Below are 17,676 nucleotides of genomic sequence, written 5' to 3'. Positions count from 1 at the left end.
GTCTGCCAGGAGAAAGCTGTGCTATTATGGAAGTAGCTGCCACATTCCCTGTAACCTGTCAGTGCAAACGGAAAAGCTCTGTTTATTGGGTAGACCACATTCCAGTATCAGAACTCTTTCCTGTAGTAAGAGTTGATTCCAGCAGAGAGATGGTTCAAAAATTAAATTGCTTTCCCTCAAATGCTAATTCTAATGGCTTATATTTTTCTAATTACCCTCACTCTCAAAGCTGCCCCTCCTAACATTAAAATGTTAAAAAGTTGAGAGTGGAAGCACCTTACCCATCCTCTGATATGGGGTTAAGGACATAGACATTCTCCCTTGGTACTTGCATAGTTTAGCAATGCCCAAAGGTTTATTTAGTTGGGGGGAATGGTGATTTTCTTCTGTTTTAGTTCAGTTTTGTGCATGGGATAACTTTGAGTCTGGACCAGGTTTTCTAGAGGCAGAGAGAATTATAATAATCTCTAGCTGTGGGGTGGCATCAGGTGCAGATTCGAGTTCAGTGATGAAAAATACGAATTATGCACTCCTGCAGATTGCTGATTGAAGACTTGGCCAATGATGTAACTGTAAGCATGGAATACAGTTGATTGATCTCTGGATTTGTTTGACATTAGAATGATTGTTAGTTTTTACTAACTACTCATTGATTCCATTTTGTTTGTTTTGAAATACACAGCCAGAAAGAGGCAATTATTGTCCCAAAGAATTGCAAGCTAAATGCATGAAGTAGTATCTGTTCTTTTAATATATATAAAAAAAAATGAGAGATTCAACAATAGATTGTATCTTGGGATTTTTGCAGAAGGTTATGGAAGAAGTACCAGAAGTGACAGAGGGACGAAATGAAGCTAAAATATCTCAGTTTCAATCCACAGGCTTAATCAAGCTCATGCTTTCCTTCCTCTGAGGGTCCTGATTAACAGCACAAAATGATTGATTCCAAGCTACAACTTACTTTGAGGGTACCAGTAATGTAAGCTAAGGCCATCCATGTGAATTTGATTTAAAAAAAAAAAAAAAGACATCCAATCTCATAAAAAATGATCAAAACCAAACAACAATGGGATTGCTTGGGTATACCCACATTCTAATCTCATGGCATAATTATATCCCAAAGATTCCTAGGAAAATAAAATGGCTTCCTGAATAATTCATTTACACTGCTGAAAAGAAGTTCCTTGAAAGTTTACTGGATACTCCCAAGGTATAATTCCAACAAGAAGAGAAACACTATCTAAGTAGACTTCTTAATTTGTGCTATTGCAATCATTATGCACAATTAGAAATTACCAGTGTTCATATTACTAAAAATCTACATTTTAGCATCAGTTAAACTTATCAGCCACTTTTAAAAAATGAGTGCTGTGAAGTTTAGAGGGATTTGAAGTATCTGTACAATGTATCTGTACAAAATGGACAAGGAATAAACTCAGTTATATCAAAAGAAATTGCTCAACATGGCAAGTTCAGTTCTCTAAAGGTCAGTGTTGAAAGTTATGTATGTAAAACAAATCTTGATTATTTTTTTTCCTTTTTTTGTAGGTTTTATGAAAATAATTATAAGGTCAGGCTTTGCTACTAAAGTTGTCACTAATAACTTTTTTAAAAATATATGAAAAGCAGGTAAGGGGTGCTGTCACTGCTGTTTTGTTTTGTTTTTAAGTCAGAGATATATTTTCAAGTTTGGTTAGGAGCAAATACTCATGTGCCAAGTGTATATGAGCAACATGAAACAAAAGGTCAAATTCCACTTATTACTTACTACATTTTCAGTGTGGAAGCCTGTACTCACAATGGAAAGAGGATACAACCTAAAAATGACTTCTGTGGGTGTGGCAAAGCCTTACAAATATAAAATTTAAATACAGTTGTAGAAAAAAAAAAAAAAAAAAAAAAAAAAAAAAAAAAAAAAAAAAAGCCTAGGAATGGTATACTTTCTTTTTGTTGTTGTTGTGGGTAGATTTTTATTTCTTTGCTTTGCTTTGTTTTATAAGACTAGAAGATATTCTCTATGTTAAACACATTTACTATCTTCTGTATGTGCTGCTTCTCCAGAACTACTTATTTACTTCAAATTTCCTATCTTATAGATTATATCCTCTAGTTTTTTGGGGAATTTAGCTTCAGAGAAGCAAGAAAGCCTTTCCCTATTAAAGTTATCATCCCAAGTCATGGTTCTGAAGTTTTTCATTTTGTTACCTAAAAATCTTCTCCATTCAAACACGGATAATTGAAAGCTCCTTAATTTTTCATCAAAACTTAGACTCTTGAGACTCAATAACACTTTCACTGCATCTTCTAAAAGACATTAATATCCTCTCTATAGATCAGTGAGCAATTGTTCACAAAGTTTGTTACCAGAGGACTCCCAATTGCATGATATGTTAACGGCATAATCATCAGCTTAGAATTCTCTTTCCACTGGTACTGACTCAGATTCTATTTGTGTTTCTAATGGATGCTCTGCACAGAATAATCAGTTACAGTCATTTTTTGCCTTACAGAATAAACTCTTTTCCTAATCATTGTATTGAAAGCCTCCAGTATTTCAGATTAGTTTTGAAAACATAAGCAATAGTTTTCTGCAAGTGTATTTTTTTCTGTTGGGAGGGTCTCAGAAAATTTACATTGTAGTCAGAGAGTGTGATTGTTTAGAACACCAAATAATTAATCAATGAAATAAACAATGAAATGAAACTTTTCATAAATATATTTTTTAAAAATATAGATGTTCATCTACTTTATGATGTACAAATAAAGCTGGCAGGACTTGAAATTCAAGCTTATTAATAAGAAAATCTAATCCTTTAGAAAGAAAATAGAAGAGACAATAGGAAATAAGTTGATTTACACAGAGAAGGCAATAAAGTTGAGAGGTTAAGCTCTGCCTTGCACAGCACATGATCCACGTTGCAGGAAATAGATTACATCTGTATACATGTGGATTTCCTTGTACATACGTATATATAAATATATATCAGCTACATTAAAGTGACAATGCAACTAAACTGTAAGTGGTTTTATTGTTGACAAAATATCATTAATCTCTCAACATTCTTTTTCAAATTTTCTCCTGACTTTAACATTAGCTCTAGAAATGTTCTTTTGTTTCCTTTCCTAGAAATTCTTTCCTGTTATCTGATATGTGTTTCTATCAACAGTCTGTCCCTGTTTTAGATGAAACCAACAGCTAGAATCCTGTAAGTCCTCACAGAAGGCTTTTTTGAATATCTATTGAGAGACCATTTCTGCTGTATTTCAATATCGGTGACATGTAGAGAAAAGAAGTTTGAGATCTGGATTTTATGCTGTCTTGAGCACTAACAATGAGTAAGGAAAAGGGCTCTTGGTAAACTTTCAAAATAAACCTTTTCTAATGCTTCTCTGGTAGTCAGTGCAAACAAGGCCTTCCACTTGGTCTGTTTGGCTATAAAATTTGGATGACTCTGTCAGTCATTTCAGTGGAAACATGACAAGAAGAACAGCTGCGGGTATCTCCAGCTATTGTCTGAAGTAACTAGCTTTTTGACATTTCAACCTGTCTTTTCATACCAAAACTCTTTTTTTGGAACTGAATCTGGAAATTAACTGTAAACCACTGTAAAAACTACAGACTGTGTATGCAATGAGCTTTTGAGGAAAAGGCCATAGATGGGAAGCCTATGACTTGCTTGGTAGATGACCCATTCTGACTGTAATTAGAGGCATTTGCAGTTACAGATTCTTAGCAGTAACTTCCCTTCATAGAGGTGAGATAAATAAGAAATGAGCCACATATGAACAGAAAGCCGAATACCTTTTTTTTGTTTCTGTTCTGATTTTTATTTTAATTTCTGTGCACAGTCCCAGAAGCAAAGTGTGATGTCCCTGGCAGTTGTTTACTATGTGTTGCTTCACAGTGACAAGTTGGCAGAACAGTTTAAATGTTTCACTCTGGAACAGAAATAGTTGAAGCCAAACATAGCCTAACACTGAGTAAAGGAATTGCATAGAAAAAGATTATTTATTTTAACTATTTATTTATTCATTTTATTAATTTTATTTGTTAACAGTTTGCACTACATCACATAGCAATAATTAAACAATTCTTTGAGCTTTTGACCCACAAACTAAGTGTGTTGCTGGTCGTTCTCTGGATATTACTACAGATGAGTAATTTTTTATGCTTCTTTCCCCTCTGGTTCAAATGTCTTGACAGCAGACATAAGTGGGATTCATATGATGCAAAGTAATCATTAGGGCTGGCCAGTCTCTTTACCATTCTTGGAAACAATGGGCACTTTCAGGGCACAGTTCTTATTCCCAAGGAGTCATCTAAAACAGGCCAAATGATTCAAGAATTTAAAGTCTTTATTTCTCCCCACTAACAGTAAGGGGCATTTAGAAGATTAATTCAGAGGTGGATATCTTTGTAGATGTCTTTGCTATAGGCACCTAGCAATCAGTGAAATAAATCAACCTTCACAGACAGGTCTGATATCTAAAATTGTCTTAATTTATGCATACCTCAGAGTATGCCATAAAAATAGTATGGTCGCAGGTTTGTCTGAAAATACAGTACTTTTTCTATAGTACTTGCAATTCATGGAAACAATAATAATGATGGATACACTAGAAAGCACAAGCAGAAGAAAGAATGGAACATACTACTATGATTCAATAATGTATTGACCACTGCATGAAGGAATGCAACTTATATAGCTTTGATGGATGGACACATCCTGGAACATAGTAAAAGGCAAAGCTATATTTATCATTCTCTATCTCTGCTCAAGTATTTGTTTTCCAGAGATCTCAAAGCCAAATACAAACAATAGAACTGTCATGCTTTTAATTATATAGAGACAAACTGAAGTGTAGAAAAAGGAAGATATGTTACAAATATTACTTATTAACCTAATGATAGAGCTGGTATGAAATTTTCCTTAGTCACATTCCAAATCATATTGTATTTTTATAGTCTTTCAATTTTGTAAAGTCTTTCACATAGAAAAGAAAAAGAACATGGAGAATGGCAATGCATGTATATAACTACTTCAAGGTGCTTATACATTTTGTCACTCACAATACTGATGAACTAGTTTCGTTGACATTATCAGAAGAATAGGTTTTGTCTGAAATGCATTCTTCCTTTACAGATTGTCCTGGTTTCAGTTAGGACAGAGTTATTTTTCCTCCTACTAGCTGGTAGGGTGCTATGTTTTGGATTGGGATGAGAAGAGTGCTGATAACATGCTGATGTTTTAATTGCTGCAGAGCAGTGCTTACACTAAGCCAAGGACTTTTCAGCTTCTTGCTCTGTCCTGCCAGCAGGCAGGCTGGGGGTGCAGCAAGAGCTGGGAGGGGACAGACCCAGGACAGCTGACCCAAACTGGCCAAAGGGGTATTCCATACCATCTGATGTCATGCTAAACAATATCTAGGGGTGGCTAGCCAGGGTGGGGGGGCCAGCTGCTCCAGGATAGACTGGGCATCAGTCAGCAGGTGGTGAGCAATTGCATTGTGCATCACTTGTTTTGTACACACTATTACTATTATTACTATTATTATTATTATCTCCTATTTTAATAAACTGTCTTTATCTGAACTCACAGGCTTCACTTTCCCAATTCTCTCCCCCATCCCAGAGAGGGAGGGTGAGCGAACCCTCCGAGGGAGGGTGTGGTGTTTAGCTGCCGGTCAGGTTAAACCACAACAGTCCTTTTGGAAGGGCCTACCAGCTACTAGGAGGAAAAATAACTCTGTCCTAACTGAAACCAGGATAATATAAAACAGTTTCACAGAGTTACTAAATGTTAATGCTTGCTTGTTTCAGTCTTTAAAAAGGCCCTTCTGAAATCCATATTCAGTCTTTATCATCTCCAGTTCTCACTGTCTTTTAAAATCACAGTGATGTGAAATAGTATACTGGCATGTCTGTATGAATGGTTATGTTCCACATTTACAACAAGTGATTGTATTGGCAGAGATGTGTAAACAGATCCTTGTGTAATTGTCAAACAGATTCTGAAGCACACTATTTCTTCCCTTTTGCATTTACATGTATTTAAATTTTCTTTCTTCTATGGAACAGAAATCGAATAGAATAGTGATACATGTAATACAACTAATTCAGTATTACAGAAACTAAGTTGCATACTGAACTCCAAAAAAAAAAAAAAAAAAAAAAAAAAAAAAAACTGTAAATATGGCTTTAAAAAAAATCACTGTAATATAATAGATATTGAAGATATTGAAGCCTTGATTTTTTTTTTCTTTTTTTTTGTGAACTTCCACATACTGTCATATGAGAGTGGATAAAAATAGAAGATTTATATGTGTATAAAAATAAAGAAATAAAGAGGGATTTACATAAATTGTTAATTGATAAGGTAGAAAGGAATTCTTCAAACTGTGTTATGTGAAGACTTTCAGCACAGACTGCCACTTGAGAAGCAGCATTAGTTACATTAGCAGGGGACTGATGAATTGAGCTATGCCTAGATGATCCTGGCAGGCAATCCACACCCCATGTGGCAGAGAAGACAGTATGTGTGCAGGTCCCTGCCATGCTAACGTGGGAGGAAATACTTTTCTGAACCCACATATAATGATTGCTTTGTCCTGAGTACATCACCAGGCACCAAAGATGGAGGATACCACACAGCAATAACAACAGCAGAAAGAAAATAACAACATAAAAAGCAAAAGATGCAAAAATTTACAGCAGGGAAAAAGTCTTTCCTGATCCTCAGAAGCAACTAACTGAAAGCCATTATAATGTTAGTTGTTGTTTTCCTACAGTCACTACTGTTCTGGGCCTGCCAAAGGCATTCTAGGCAATCTTGTCACCCCCCCTACTCATTAAAAAAGATGACAGACAGTTTATGGATTCATAAATTCAGCTAAAAAATACATGGGTAGACTGCAGGAAGCAAGAAAAGTAAGGTGGCCGTGCTTAGTGATTTTTCTACTGCAAAACTGAAACTAAATTTTGTGAGTCACAAAAAATGCATGATTATGAAGAAAGAGTGGTGACATTCTTTCTGTTAAAGGAGATATGAAATGTTTTCATGACAAGATTTTTAAAAATTCCCACAATAAAACTGAACTATCCTGATTACAGCAAACAAAACTATGCTGAAATTTTCCCCTAACAAGACATACCATATCTGCACATCTATAGCTTGTCTGTTCAAAATAAGTAAATAAAAAAGATTTTTAAAAACCCAAAAAACAGTGAGTGAACAGATAAATCAAAGAAAATTTATCCTTTGTCTTTTTGTAAGATGCCCATGTTAATTTCACTACCCTTAATTTCTACCTCAAAAATCATTCTAACTTGCATTATCCTGTCTTTTTGTAAGATGCCCATGTTAATTTCACTACCCTTAGTTTCTACCTCAAAAATCATTCTAACTTGCATTATCCTGTCTCTGATTTTTTTTTCGAACTCCAGATTATATTAGAATGAGTGTTATCTAAATGTTTACTTTCAAGTAGGTATGTTTTTGAAGAGATGTAGTTAATAAGAGGTTCAAATTAATTAGATATATTTTTTCTTGATTTCATTGCATTATAATCATGAATCTATTGAATATTTTTGCACCTTATTATGCATAGAATTTCCCTATATGTATCATACATCATGCACGCTTTACAGCAAGCTACAATTCACCTAGGAAAACCACAACAGCTAAAAAATAACTTGAACAACTTAAGAAGAATAGGTCTGTTTATTTCCAGACTTTAGTGTTCTAAAACTCTCATAACTATTACATGCTTTACTGAATATGCCATCATTAATGGTGAAACAAGAGAAAATGTAGTTAGGTGTTAGTGGACCCCCATTCATCAAAGATTATTAATTAACACATATAGCTGAGTAAGTTCTTTTGTTTAACAGTGCCCATTCTCTTAACTCCAGTATATCAATTTGTTTGGAAATGTGATGAAAAAGCATAGCAGTCTATTAATTGAATATAAATCAAAAATAAATGAATATTTTCAGGGCACTTTTTTAACGCAAAGACAGTTTTTAAATTTCTCAAAAAAGTAGATAATAAAAAAGCTTACTTAAATGTCTTGTGCCAAGAGTTATGAATATCCATCAGGAGAGGAGTTTGTCATGATAGCAAGTAAAAACCCTGCATTTTTGTGGAAGCATGGATCATCTAGATCAATGCTGTGTTGTGGTAGGATTTTCACCAGCAATGAATCAGGTCAGATACATCTTTGTCTAACCAGTAATCTCCAGGGACAGTCTTTCACAAGACTTTTGCTGTCCCAGTCTTCAATCTGTTGAAAAATACAGGCTCTGGTTATTTCACAAGGTATTCACCATCCAACAAACATGCCTCATCAGCATAGCCAGAAATTTCATCATGTAAGGTAGTCATGTTGGTCATGCATGATCTGATTATGTTTTTACTGTTCAGGTAACTCAAATTGGCTTTCAAGGAGACATGTTACATGAACTCTCCATAAAATGAGTGGGGACCAACTGGCTCCAGTTCTGAGTCCCACTACTTACTAAAAACAGATATTTGCCCACTAGCAGATACCCACAAGTCTGAAATCCACATGATGGATACCTTCCTGGCTGCCTCTCTCTCACACCCTCTAGTAGGGTGACTACCTCAGCCCATTTGAGAAGGTATGCTCTGATATGATCACCTTAGTGTCTGGTGAAGGAGTTGCAAGAAACATCAAGCAAACTTCTCTGCACTAAGGAAAATGATGAAAAGGGAAACAGGCTCTCTGCAGAGACTCTGCAACAGCAAGACTTTTAATTTCTCTGAGGATGAGATGTGTGATATGGGCAAGGCAACACAGCCACAACTTTGCAACACAAAGTCCCAAAAGTGAAGGGAAGTTATAAGATTCCAGCTACAAACAGAAGTCTCCATCTCCACCTACAGCTCTTCCCTTGGAGTATAGGTCCAGGACCTGGCAACAGAAACAGAAGAGAAAGTTCTCAGGGAAAGGTTTGGGTGTAGACATCTCACATTTTAATGTTATGAACATGCCTATCAAGAAGAGATAGCTGTTGGCAAGTCCTGCAATATGGGGCAAAAGGATTCTTCTCCTGACAGAACATTTTTCCCAACAGTTTTTCTGTTCTCTCAAACACTAATTATTTGGTGCTGTACAAAGATTGACATGGCTTATCTGATCTTCTGGTTATTAGCTCCACTTACTCATCAGTATGGGCACCATGCCAAGGTAATAACTTGAGTAGATCAAAGGATAACCATAAGGATTTAAGGACAAGAGTGAAGGGATTAGAAACTTCTCCTTAATTCTTCTAGATGGAAAAGGAGACTCTCAACAGATGCTTCTGGTAGATCAACATTTGTCTTTACAGATGGTAGTACCAGCAACACCTTTCTTCAACCTAGATTTTCATTTGAGGATGAAGGATTCTTAGAATGAGATGTAACTCACTTAACTAAAAGAAAAGAGAACACATTTTTTATCAGGCCTGTAACCATGGTGAAAGGGAGCTTTAAGTATACTGGTTCATGAGGAACAAAATCCAAAATTAAGAGAGAAAAACCTGCAAATGGAGGAGATATGTAGAGCAGAAAATCACTGGAGGCTTTCACACTCTCACTTAGAATAGAGGGTATCCTAAGACATTCCTCAAGAGGTTAAATACTAATATGAGTAACCAAGGCAGTAAACAAGGAGAATTTGAAGTTTGTTCACAGTCACAGGTCTGTGACATTGCAGGATTCTCGGGAGCTAAGAGGGTTAGTATGAAGGACAGGGACACAGTCACAGACAGTTACAGGCTGTGTAAAGGAGTGGAAGGAGAGGAGAAATCTTATGGTGAGGTGACTTTTGACTGTTCAGAGCTACTGTATTAGAGAAATGTTTGTTGAGAGTCTCTGGGTCAAGGAAAAACATCAGAGGGGAATAATGGATATTGTCAGAAAGCTGTTAAAGACTACTGGTCCAAAAAGAGGCCATGCTTTCCCCAGATTAATAGAGTGTTCTTGTTCTTTCACTCATAGGCATTTTTGCAAGCTGCAACTTCTGCTGAAGATCAACATGGAATTATAAAAACAGTGCAGGAGGTTCCTAGACTGTGTTGATTTTCTAAATAAATGATTAAGGCAGCAACCAGGAGTAGTGGAGGGAAACTTTTGATGAGCTATAGCTGTAGACAATTGCATAAGTCTCATTCTCAATGAGTAAATTAATCTGACATATGGCAGGACATTAAGCTACAGTAACATAGTCAGTATAGTACAGATATCTACTAGCCAAAAAAAAAAAAAAAAAAAAAAAAAAAATCCTAGGTGTCATGTAATATCAGTGAGATTCTAAGCGATATACAACATAATACATATCATTTCCACTATTTGCAGGAAAATAGAGGTTAAATTATAATATTAGTCTAATGTCATAAAATAATTTCAGCATGGTCATGAAAATCAATCTTCGAAATTACAAAAGTCTGGATGGGATTTTTTTCCAATATCACCAGATTTTACTTTACAGCACTGAATCAGCTACTAAAACATTTTATAGAGAAATCATGCAGAGAAATGACATTACACAAAATAATGTGATGGTTGCTCATACCTCAATTTAACTAATGGCAATATAAACATATTTATAGGCACTGTATTTCCCTAACAATTAATTAGAAATGCTTTCAGCTGATCCAAGTAGATGGGTTTACCAACATACACACAACTAATCAGAAATGGGTAGAATATTTTACAAATGATTCCTGCACTATCAAGGATTTGGAGATGAAGACACCTACATGAATGTAATTGTGCTATCAAAGGTACTTTTATATCTCAGCCTAAGCATCCAAACCGAGAAATTGTTCAAACACTGTTCAGATATTCAGATAGCTGACCAGTATTTTCTTCCTAAACTCTCATCAAATCTCAGTATTTAGGTCTTTATATAAGTTAAACTAAAATATAGACAAAGGAAAACAGATTAATTTGTATGCCTTCATTTTCTTGGTTTATATCTGACATTAAAAAAAAAAAAAAAAAAAAAAGTTGTTGTTAAAAAATATATATATCCTAAGAAATGATATGATGTTTTTAGATTCTATACAGCTTCTCTGTGTTTTTTGTTATTGTTGTTGTTGTTTTGGTTGGTTGGTTGGTTGGTTTGGTTTGGATGGTTTTGTTTGTTTTTGTGTTTGTTTGTTTGTTTTTTTTTTCCTTTGAATGTGTTGAATTGCTTTAACTAGCTGTATCCTTCATTCATATGAGTAAAATGTAAAGAAGCAAGGTAGTAACTTGAGCCATTAACTTTCAAAATAAATAGTGGTATTGTGGGGTTTTAATTCTGTTTCATTTTTAGATTTTAAAGATTGGTTGTTTTATTTTTAAGTTTCTTTATCATGATTGCACTATCACATACATCCGACCACGGACCATTAAAAACTGAAATACTTTTTTTGCCATTCGTATTTCAAAGGGAGAAGCCGTAGTCTTTCTCCATTACTTAAATGGACTATTTTAGGCTAATTTCATGTCAGATATCAAATTTTCATTGTAAATGAATAATAAACAAACATTCACATTTTGCACAGAAAACAATCAAGGGAACAATTCCACTAATGCAGTCAGTAAAATAAATAGTTTTTATCTTGATAACAAATTATCTCCCTAATCAACAACTTCAGTTATATGTTGTTCTATTGTTTTAATAATAATAATAATAATAATATGAGTACATTTTATTTTAAACACTGGAAAAAAAATGAAAATATCCACTGTTTTTCACATTATAGAATATGGAAGCTACTGATCTTTTCTTATGTTTTTTAACCAGCGCACAGCTGGTTATCATCTTGAATGAAGAAAATGAGGATCAAATGGCTTTGGCAAGTGATTAAAATCTAAGGGGAAGCAGTGATCATATGAAACATTTGTTGTTAGTAAGTGGTAATGTTATGTATCTACAGCAAAATAAGGAAAGGACAAGAATCTCTTCCCAGTTTGCCACTTTGGCCTCTCTTCTGAATGATGGTTGTTCTGGGATTTACTTCAATGAAACCGACTTGCAGGATTTAGCACATTCACAGCCTTTTAAGTTTTCATTGACCTCTCCACCATAGCAACTACTCTTTCACCAAAATACTTTCATTCCTCAATATTTATACCTGGTCCTTTGTCCCTGGTCCTCTTAGGTGCTCATACATTTTCTCTGTTTTTTAACTAGAAAGGACTTGCAAAGCCAAGGATGAACGTTTTATACCTACATGTGTCACCATGCTTGCAAGAGAAAGGAAAAACAGAGGGACAGGGACATCTGCCTCTAGTTTTCAGCATGAAGGCAGTGAAAGTGAATTTTACTTAAGAAATAACAGGAAGAGAGATGTAGATTTTATTGAAGAAAAAAAAAAAAAAAAAAAAAAAAAAAAGAGCTTTAAGAGAGCTACGGTTTAGAAGTATAACATTATCAAAGCTGATCTAAGACTCCTCTGACAAAAAGTGTATCTAGTTACAAATGAGAGCTGAATGGAACTTTCCTGTCATTCTGTGCAGCTCAGTTTCAGCAGATGTGAATTTGGAGTGGGGGAAGAAAGCTATTCTCAGAGTGATGATAGCAAACTGTTTCATACATGAAGTACTACAACAATTAAATTTCAACAGAAAAGATTCTAATTTGAGCAAAAATTGTTTAAATGGAAAGAAACTTTCCAGCAGCAAGATTTTCCGAGATAAACCAAGCAGACAGGTTGGGCAACAGCTTGCTGCCCAGTATATATGCTCAGCTAACTAGCTTGGCTGTAGGACATCTGACTGGAACTTGGCCAGTTTGACAGGGACTTAGTGAGTAAGAGTGGAGACTGGGGTAGCTCCAGTTTTCATTTTTCATGAAGTGTGAAGAAAGGCACCACAAGAGAGTACAAAATGAAGTGAAACAGTAGCAAGTATCAAAGTATCAAATTATAGTGAAATGTAAATAGTATTTTGATTAGCTGTCTGACCCTATCTGTTAAAAATGGTTTTATTACACCCAATTACAATTTCACAGAATCACAGAATCATCTAGGTTGGAAGAGACTTCCAGGTTAACAAGGTTCATCTCACAAGTGATTATATATATAAGAGCAGCTACCTGATCTCTGACAAACAACAACTTACTGCATATTTTAATAAGCAACAGGTTCATAGAGTTTGTTTTGCTATTCACCAAAAATAACCCAAATCTCATGTTCTTGAAGCTCAAAGAACAAAAACAAGCAAACCAATAACCAAAAATAATTTTTTATATATATTTCAATGATTGCAGTGATTCCAATACTGAGTAATGGTTTAATAGTCATCATCAGATGTTCTTCCTTTCTATCTTGGTTCTCAACGTAATTGCATATTATCAGAGTTTTTTTATCATTAAATAACACTTATTTACGTGTCTCAGAAACACCCACAACTAAGAGGTATGAATAATCACTATCCATTTAATCCTTGTTTTACACCTTCATTTAAATTCCCACTAAAAGCATTTCATTCTTCAGCTTGGAGTCAGCAAAATAATACTTAAAAGGAGAAAAGCCATATGCAAGAAGCTGACTGGCCTGTATGCGAACCAGATGAATCCCTACACATTGTATCTCATTGAGTATAATCTTGGTAGAAATAGATTGTACACAGGGATTTCAATAAAGTGGGTGGTCCTCTGGGCAAGTGAACTGTATTTATTCTGATGATGAAGAACAGAATTACAATTTTCTCCAGAAACTGACAATGAAAAAAACTCTTTAAGATACTTATCAAAATGATAGGGGAAAAAAAATGGGAAAAGGAAACACTTTATGTCTTGCTGAGTGAGGATATACACTTTCAAGTTTAATTAAATTTGAGTTTGTGAAAAAAAAAAAAGATTTGAAGCGAATTTCAAATTATATGATATAAACAAGTGATAAGAAAAGTTTTTTAACTTTTAAAAATTTTAAATATCCCTTTAAATTAATGTATACACTTTATAAAAGATTATAATATATCTCAAAGATTTTTTTAGATTTTATTTAATAAAGGTCTATCAACATTTTACCAAATATTCAAGGGAATAAAATTAGAACCCATACGAAAAAGCAGGATGAAACGTTTCTTAATTTTATTTAATTTTGTGACTTGTTCTAATAAATGTTCCATATTTAGAAAGACATTCACTTTTAATTTATGAATTATAAAGCATGGAGTATTTATTGTATCCCAAACAGAATCATTAAAATAATCTCCAGAAAGTATTTTATTTATGTTCTGGAATTAGTAGCTTCACATTCTAGTTAAGATTCTGTTACACCTTTGTATTTCAGTTTACAAGTATTTTAACATGTGCAGATGCAAGCAGTTATTCCCATTATGAGATGCTCCTGTCCAGATGGTGGGAAGCAGTCCTAGGAGGGGTCTGTCAAACAGAATAATGCTGTAACTAGCATTTTCCATAAAATTACATTATAATACACTAATTATTGCTACTACTGCCTACAATTCTTTGCTAACAAAATTCTAAAACCGAGTCCTTTCATGGTCGTGAAAATCAAATTAAAAGATTGACATCACATTTAGACTCTTAAAATACCAATATAAAGTATTTTCTTCTAAAATTCTTGCTATTGAATTTTTTGTTGATGATTTATACCAACATCTCACAAACCTTCTCAATATTTCTAAAACTCTTCAATAGAACTGAAGTATTCATACACTTGGAAAGAAATGTATAACTCAAGAGAATACTTATTACACATTCCACTAATTAGTATTGGCAAAGAAAGTATTATGCACTGCCATCTAGCTCAGCAAAAAAGATGTTTATTAAACACTGCTTCCTCTCCATCAAAGGCTAGTAACAAAAGTCTTCCTCTCTCTTAAGCGTCCATTTACTAAACAAGAGCTCTACTTTGGTCCCATTTCTGCAGTTTGGCCCATACTTAGACATGTAAATATTATGGACAGTATTCATGGGCTTCCATATATTCTGGGATAAAGTGCTTATTAAGCTTATTAAAGAGCTAATAAGAAAACATTTTTTAGCAAAGGGAGAGGGGAGGTTGGGGGGGGGGGAATAGTAAGCATTGTAAAAATTTAATCATATTATTTTAATATTTCTAAAAGGAAAAGATATAAACTTGGGGGCTTAGACTTAACTTTACTTCAAAATGTCATTTATCAAATCCAAGAAGGGATCAACATGGAGACATCATTTCCATCATCCTCTTTCTATTCCATTTTCAGAACTAATGATTGTTAATTCTATTTTTAGAATGCAGAATTTACCAATAAAAAAAAAATACTTATTCTAATTCATGAAAAATTTAACATATTTTCTTTACAGATTAAGATTTTTTTTGTATTATTTTAAAAACTACTAGAGAATAAATGAAATGCTTGTTCTAATGTAACATCCAGAATGGACCTTTGATATTAAAGTCTTTAAAACAACATCCTGTCTGCAAAATCTAAAAAGAATAATGTATTCTTATGTAGTGTAGTCTGTAATTCTGTGATTTGCTAAAAGAATTACACCATGTAGATACTAAATGCCCACTGTGGCCCCCTACTATCATTATCTATGGAAAAGTTAAAAAAATTATTCCAACATAGATATAACCTCATGGTTTATCTGGACAGGATCTACATAGAGAGAAGTGTATCTCCCTTAAAAAAGAAATGGTTGCTGTGTTGAGGGGTGTTGCAGAAGATTCCTTTTTAAACTGAAGTTTTTATGTAAAAATTTACAAGGTGGGAAATGAAAATAAGGAACATCTCAATATACTTCAAGATCAGATATAGTAGATGAGATGGAGTCTTGAACCCAAAGAAATAAAGGGACTTGTGAGAGTCCGTGAATTTTCAGAGGCAATAGTTTTACTAATGAATTTTCAACTAAATTGCAAAAACAGATGTTATCTGTAGGACCCCAGGACACTGGAAGTCAATTGTAATCATAGGGCATATAGAGCAAGTACCAACTCTAAATGAGTTTCTTCTTTACCTACCTCTGTGTTAGAGTTTATGTTTGACGAGATTATCTGCAAGGGAAATGATACACAATTGCCACCATCAGCTTTTAAGCAATAATTACACTGTGTTAATTATTACGGACTCTAGAGACTGATCACTCCAGTTTTTGAAGTTTGGATGTTTTGTTTGTTTGTTTGTTTGTTTTTCATGTGAACAATAAGATGTAAAGAAAGATGCAATGAAAACAAACAAACAACAAAAACAAAACAAAACAAAACAAGCAAACAAAAACACTATGAAAGAACCAGCTCCCTCAGTTGGAAAAAATTCAAGCATGAAATAATTTTAAAGATCCTGTACAATCTAACTTGATAGTGTACAATGTATAAAAACTAGTGCTACTTATGATGTATGGTCTTTCATTCAACGGTTGCAAGTCTCTTTCTGACTTGTGGTAATCAGACATTTCTCATCAAACATTTGTCATTCAGTATTTGCACTGTAGTCAGTACTTCGGAAAAGCTTGCAAAAGATACTTCAATCCATGCCTTTAGAATATACTCCAGCATGCCTTCATTTCACCCCTTCAGTTGCCACGGTTCTGGAAATACAGAGTTATAAAAGACAAAAGTCTAAATAAAAAGAGAAGTGCATGTAAATTAGAAGCAGAATAAAAAATATCAGATTTATCAGATTCTCAAAACAAATAACAGAAATGTAATTTATGCCACACCTAATCTTAAGAGAGGCAAACATTAATCAAGATTATTGGTACTGATTCAAAACTATCACAAAAACAACCACAGGCAAGGATCCTGCTGTGTTAGAGACTTCAATGAAACAGGACAGACAAATTATCTTATTCACTATGCTTGACAAGTATAAGCAATGATGAAGTGAGTGGAAGTCAAAAATGAGACAATTCTCCAAAGTATCTTAAATTCCAGCTCCAGCACACTACTTACACAATTGTTTCCCCTCTTATTTTGGGCTTTATGTTAAAAGTTACTGATACGGTGTTACAGATTTCAGAGGTGTTCTTGCAAGTGCTAATAGGTAGTTCATATTATATAGCAAAGGCTTCTTTTTCTCTTTTTCATTCTCTCTTTGTTTACAAAGTAAATAGAATGCTTGTTTGTTTCCTGATTCTTTTGGTAGATACTATGTTAGCAGACCCATATTTAATTGTGTTCCATTGTGTCTCCTTCATCCATTATTTTTAATCTGTTTTATATAGCAGCCATGGAGATATTTGCAGTGATGAATGAGTGAGGGCCTTCAGAAGTAGCTAGTGTTTATGTTCCAGTTCTACCTGTGCTTCTAATTTGGCTCCCTGTAGTGGCAATTGCTCCCTTTTATTCTTTTTTATTGTCTTGTCTTCTGTCCTCTTCCATTCTAACCTATCCTGTTCAGTTACTTAAATTCTGTGGTTATGTATAAATAAATAACTGCTACCAGGATCTTTTGTTCTTGTTGATCTCATTAACAACTATATTTCTATGTGCCACTCCTAGGAGTTAACCTTAATCCAGTTCATTACCTATCATCTACACAAGTTTGAAGCAAATGACTTTAAATTTCTTTTAATGTTTTCAACATTAATTCTAGCATATATCAGGTAAGAACTGACACTCTAATTCTAATCTGCCACATTGAAGAAGTTTAAGTAAATTACATGGTTGGAGAAAAGTTTGACTATTCCTTTTTTTTTTTTTTTTTTTTTTTTTTTTTTTAA

The sequence above is a fragment of the Oxyura jamaicensis genome, chromosome 3, assembly GCF_011077185.1.
Source record: "Oxyura jamaicensis isolate SHBP4307 breed ruddy duck chromosome 3, BPBGC_Ojam_1.0, whole genome shotgun sequence".
Classification (NCBI taxonomy): domain Eukaryota; kingdom Metazoa; phylum Chordata; class Aves; order Anseriformes; family Anatidae; genus Oxyura; species Oxyura jamaicensis.
This window is presented reverse-complemented; position numbering follows the sequence as displayed.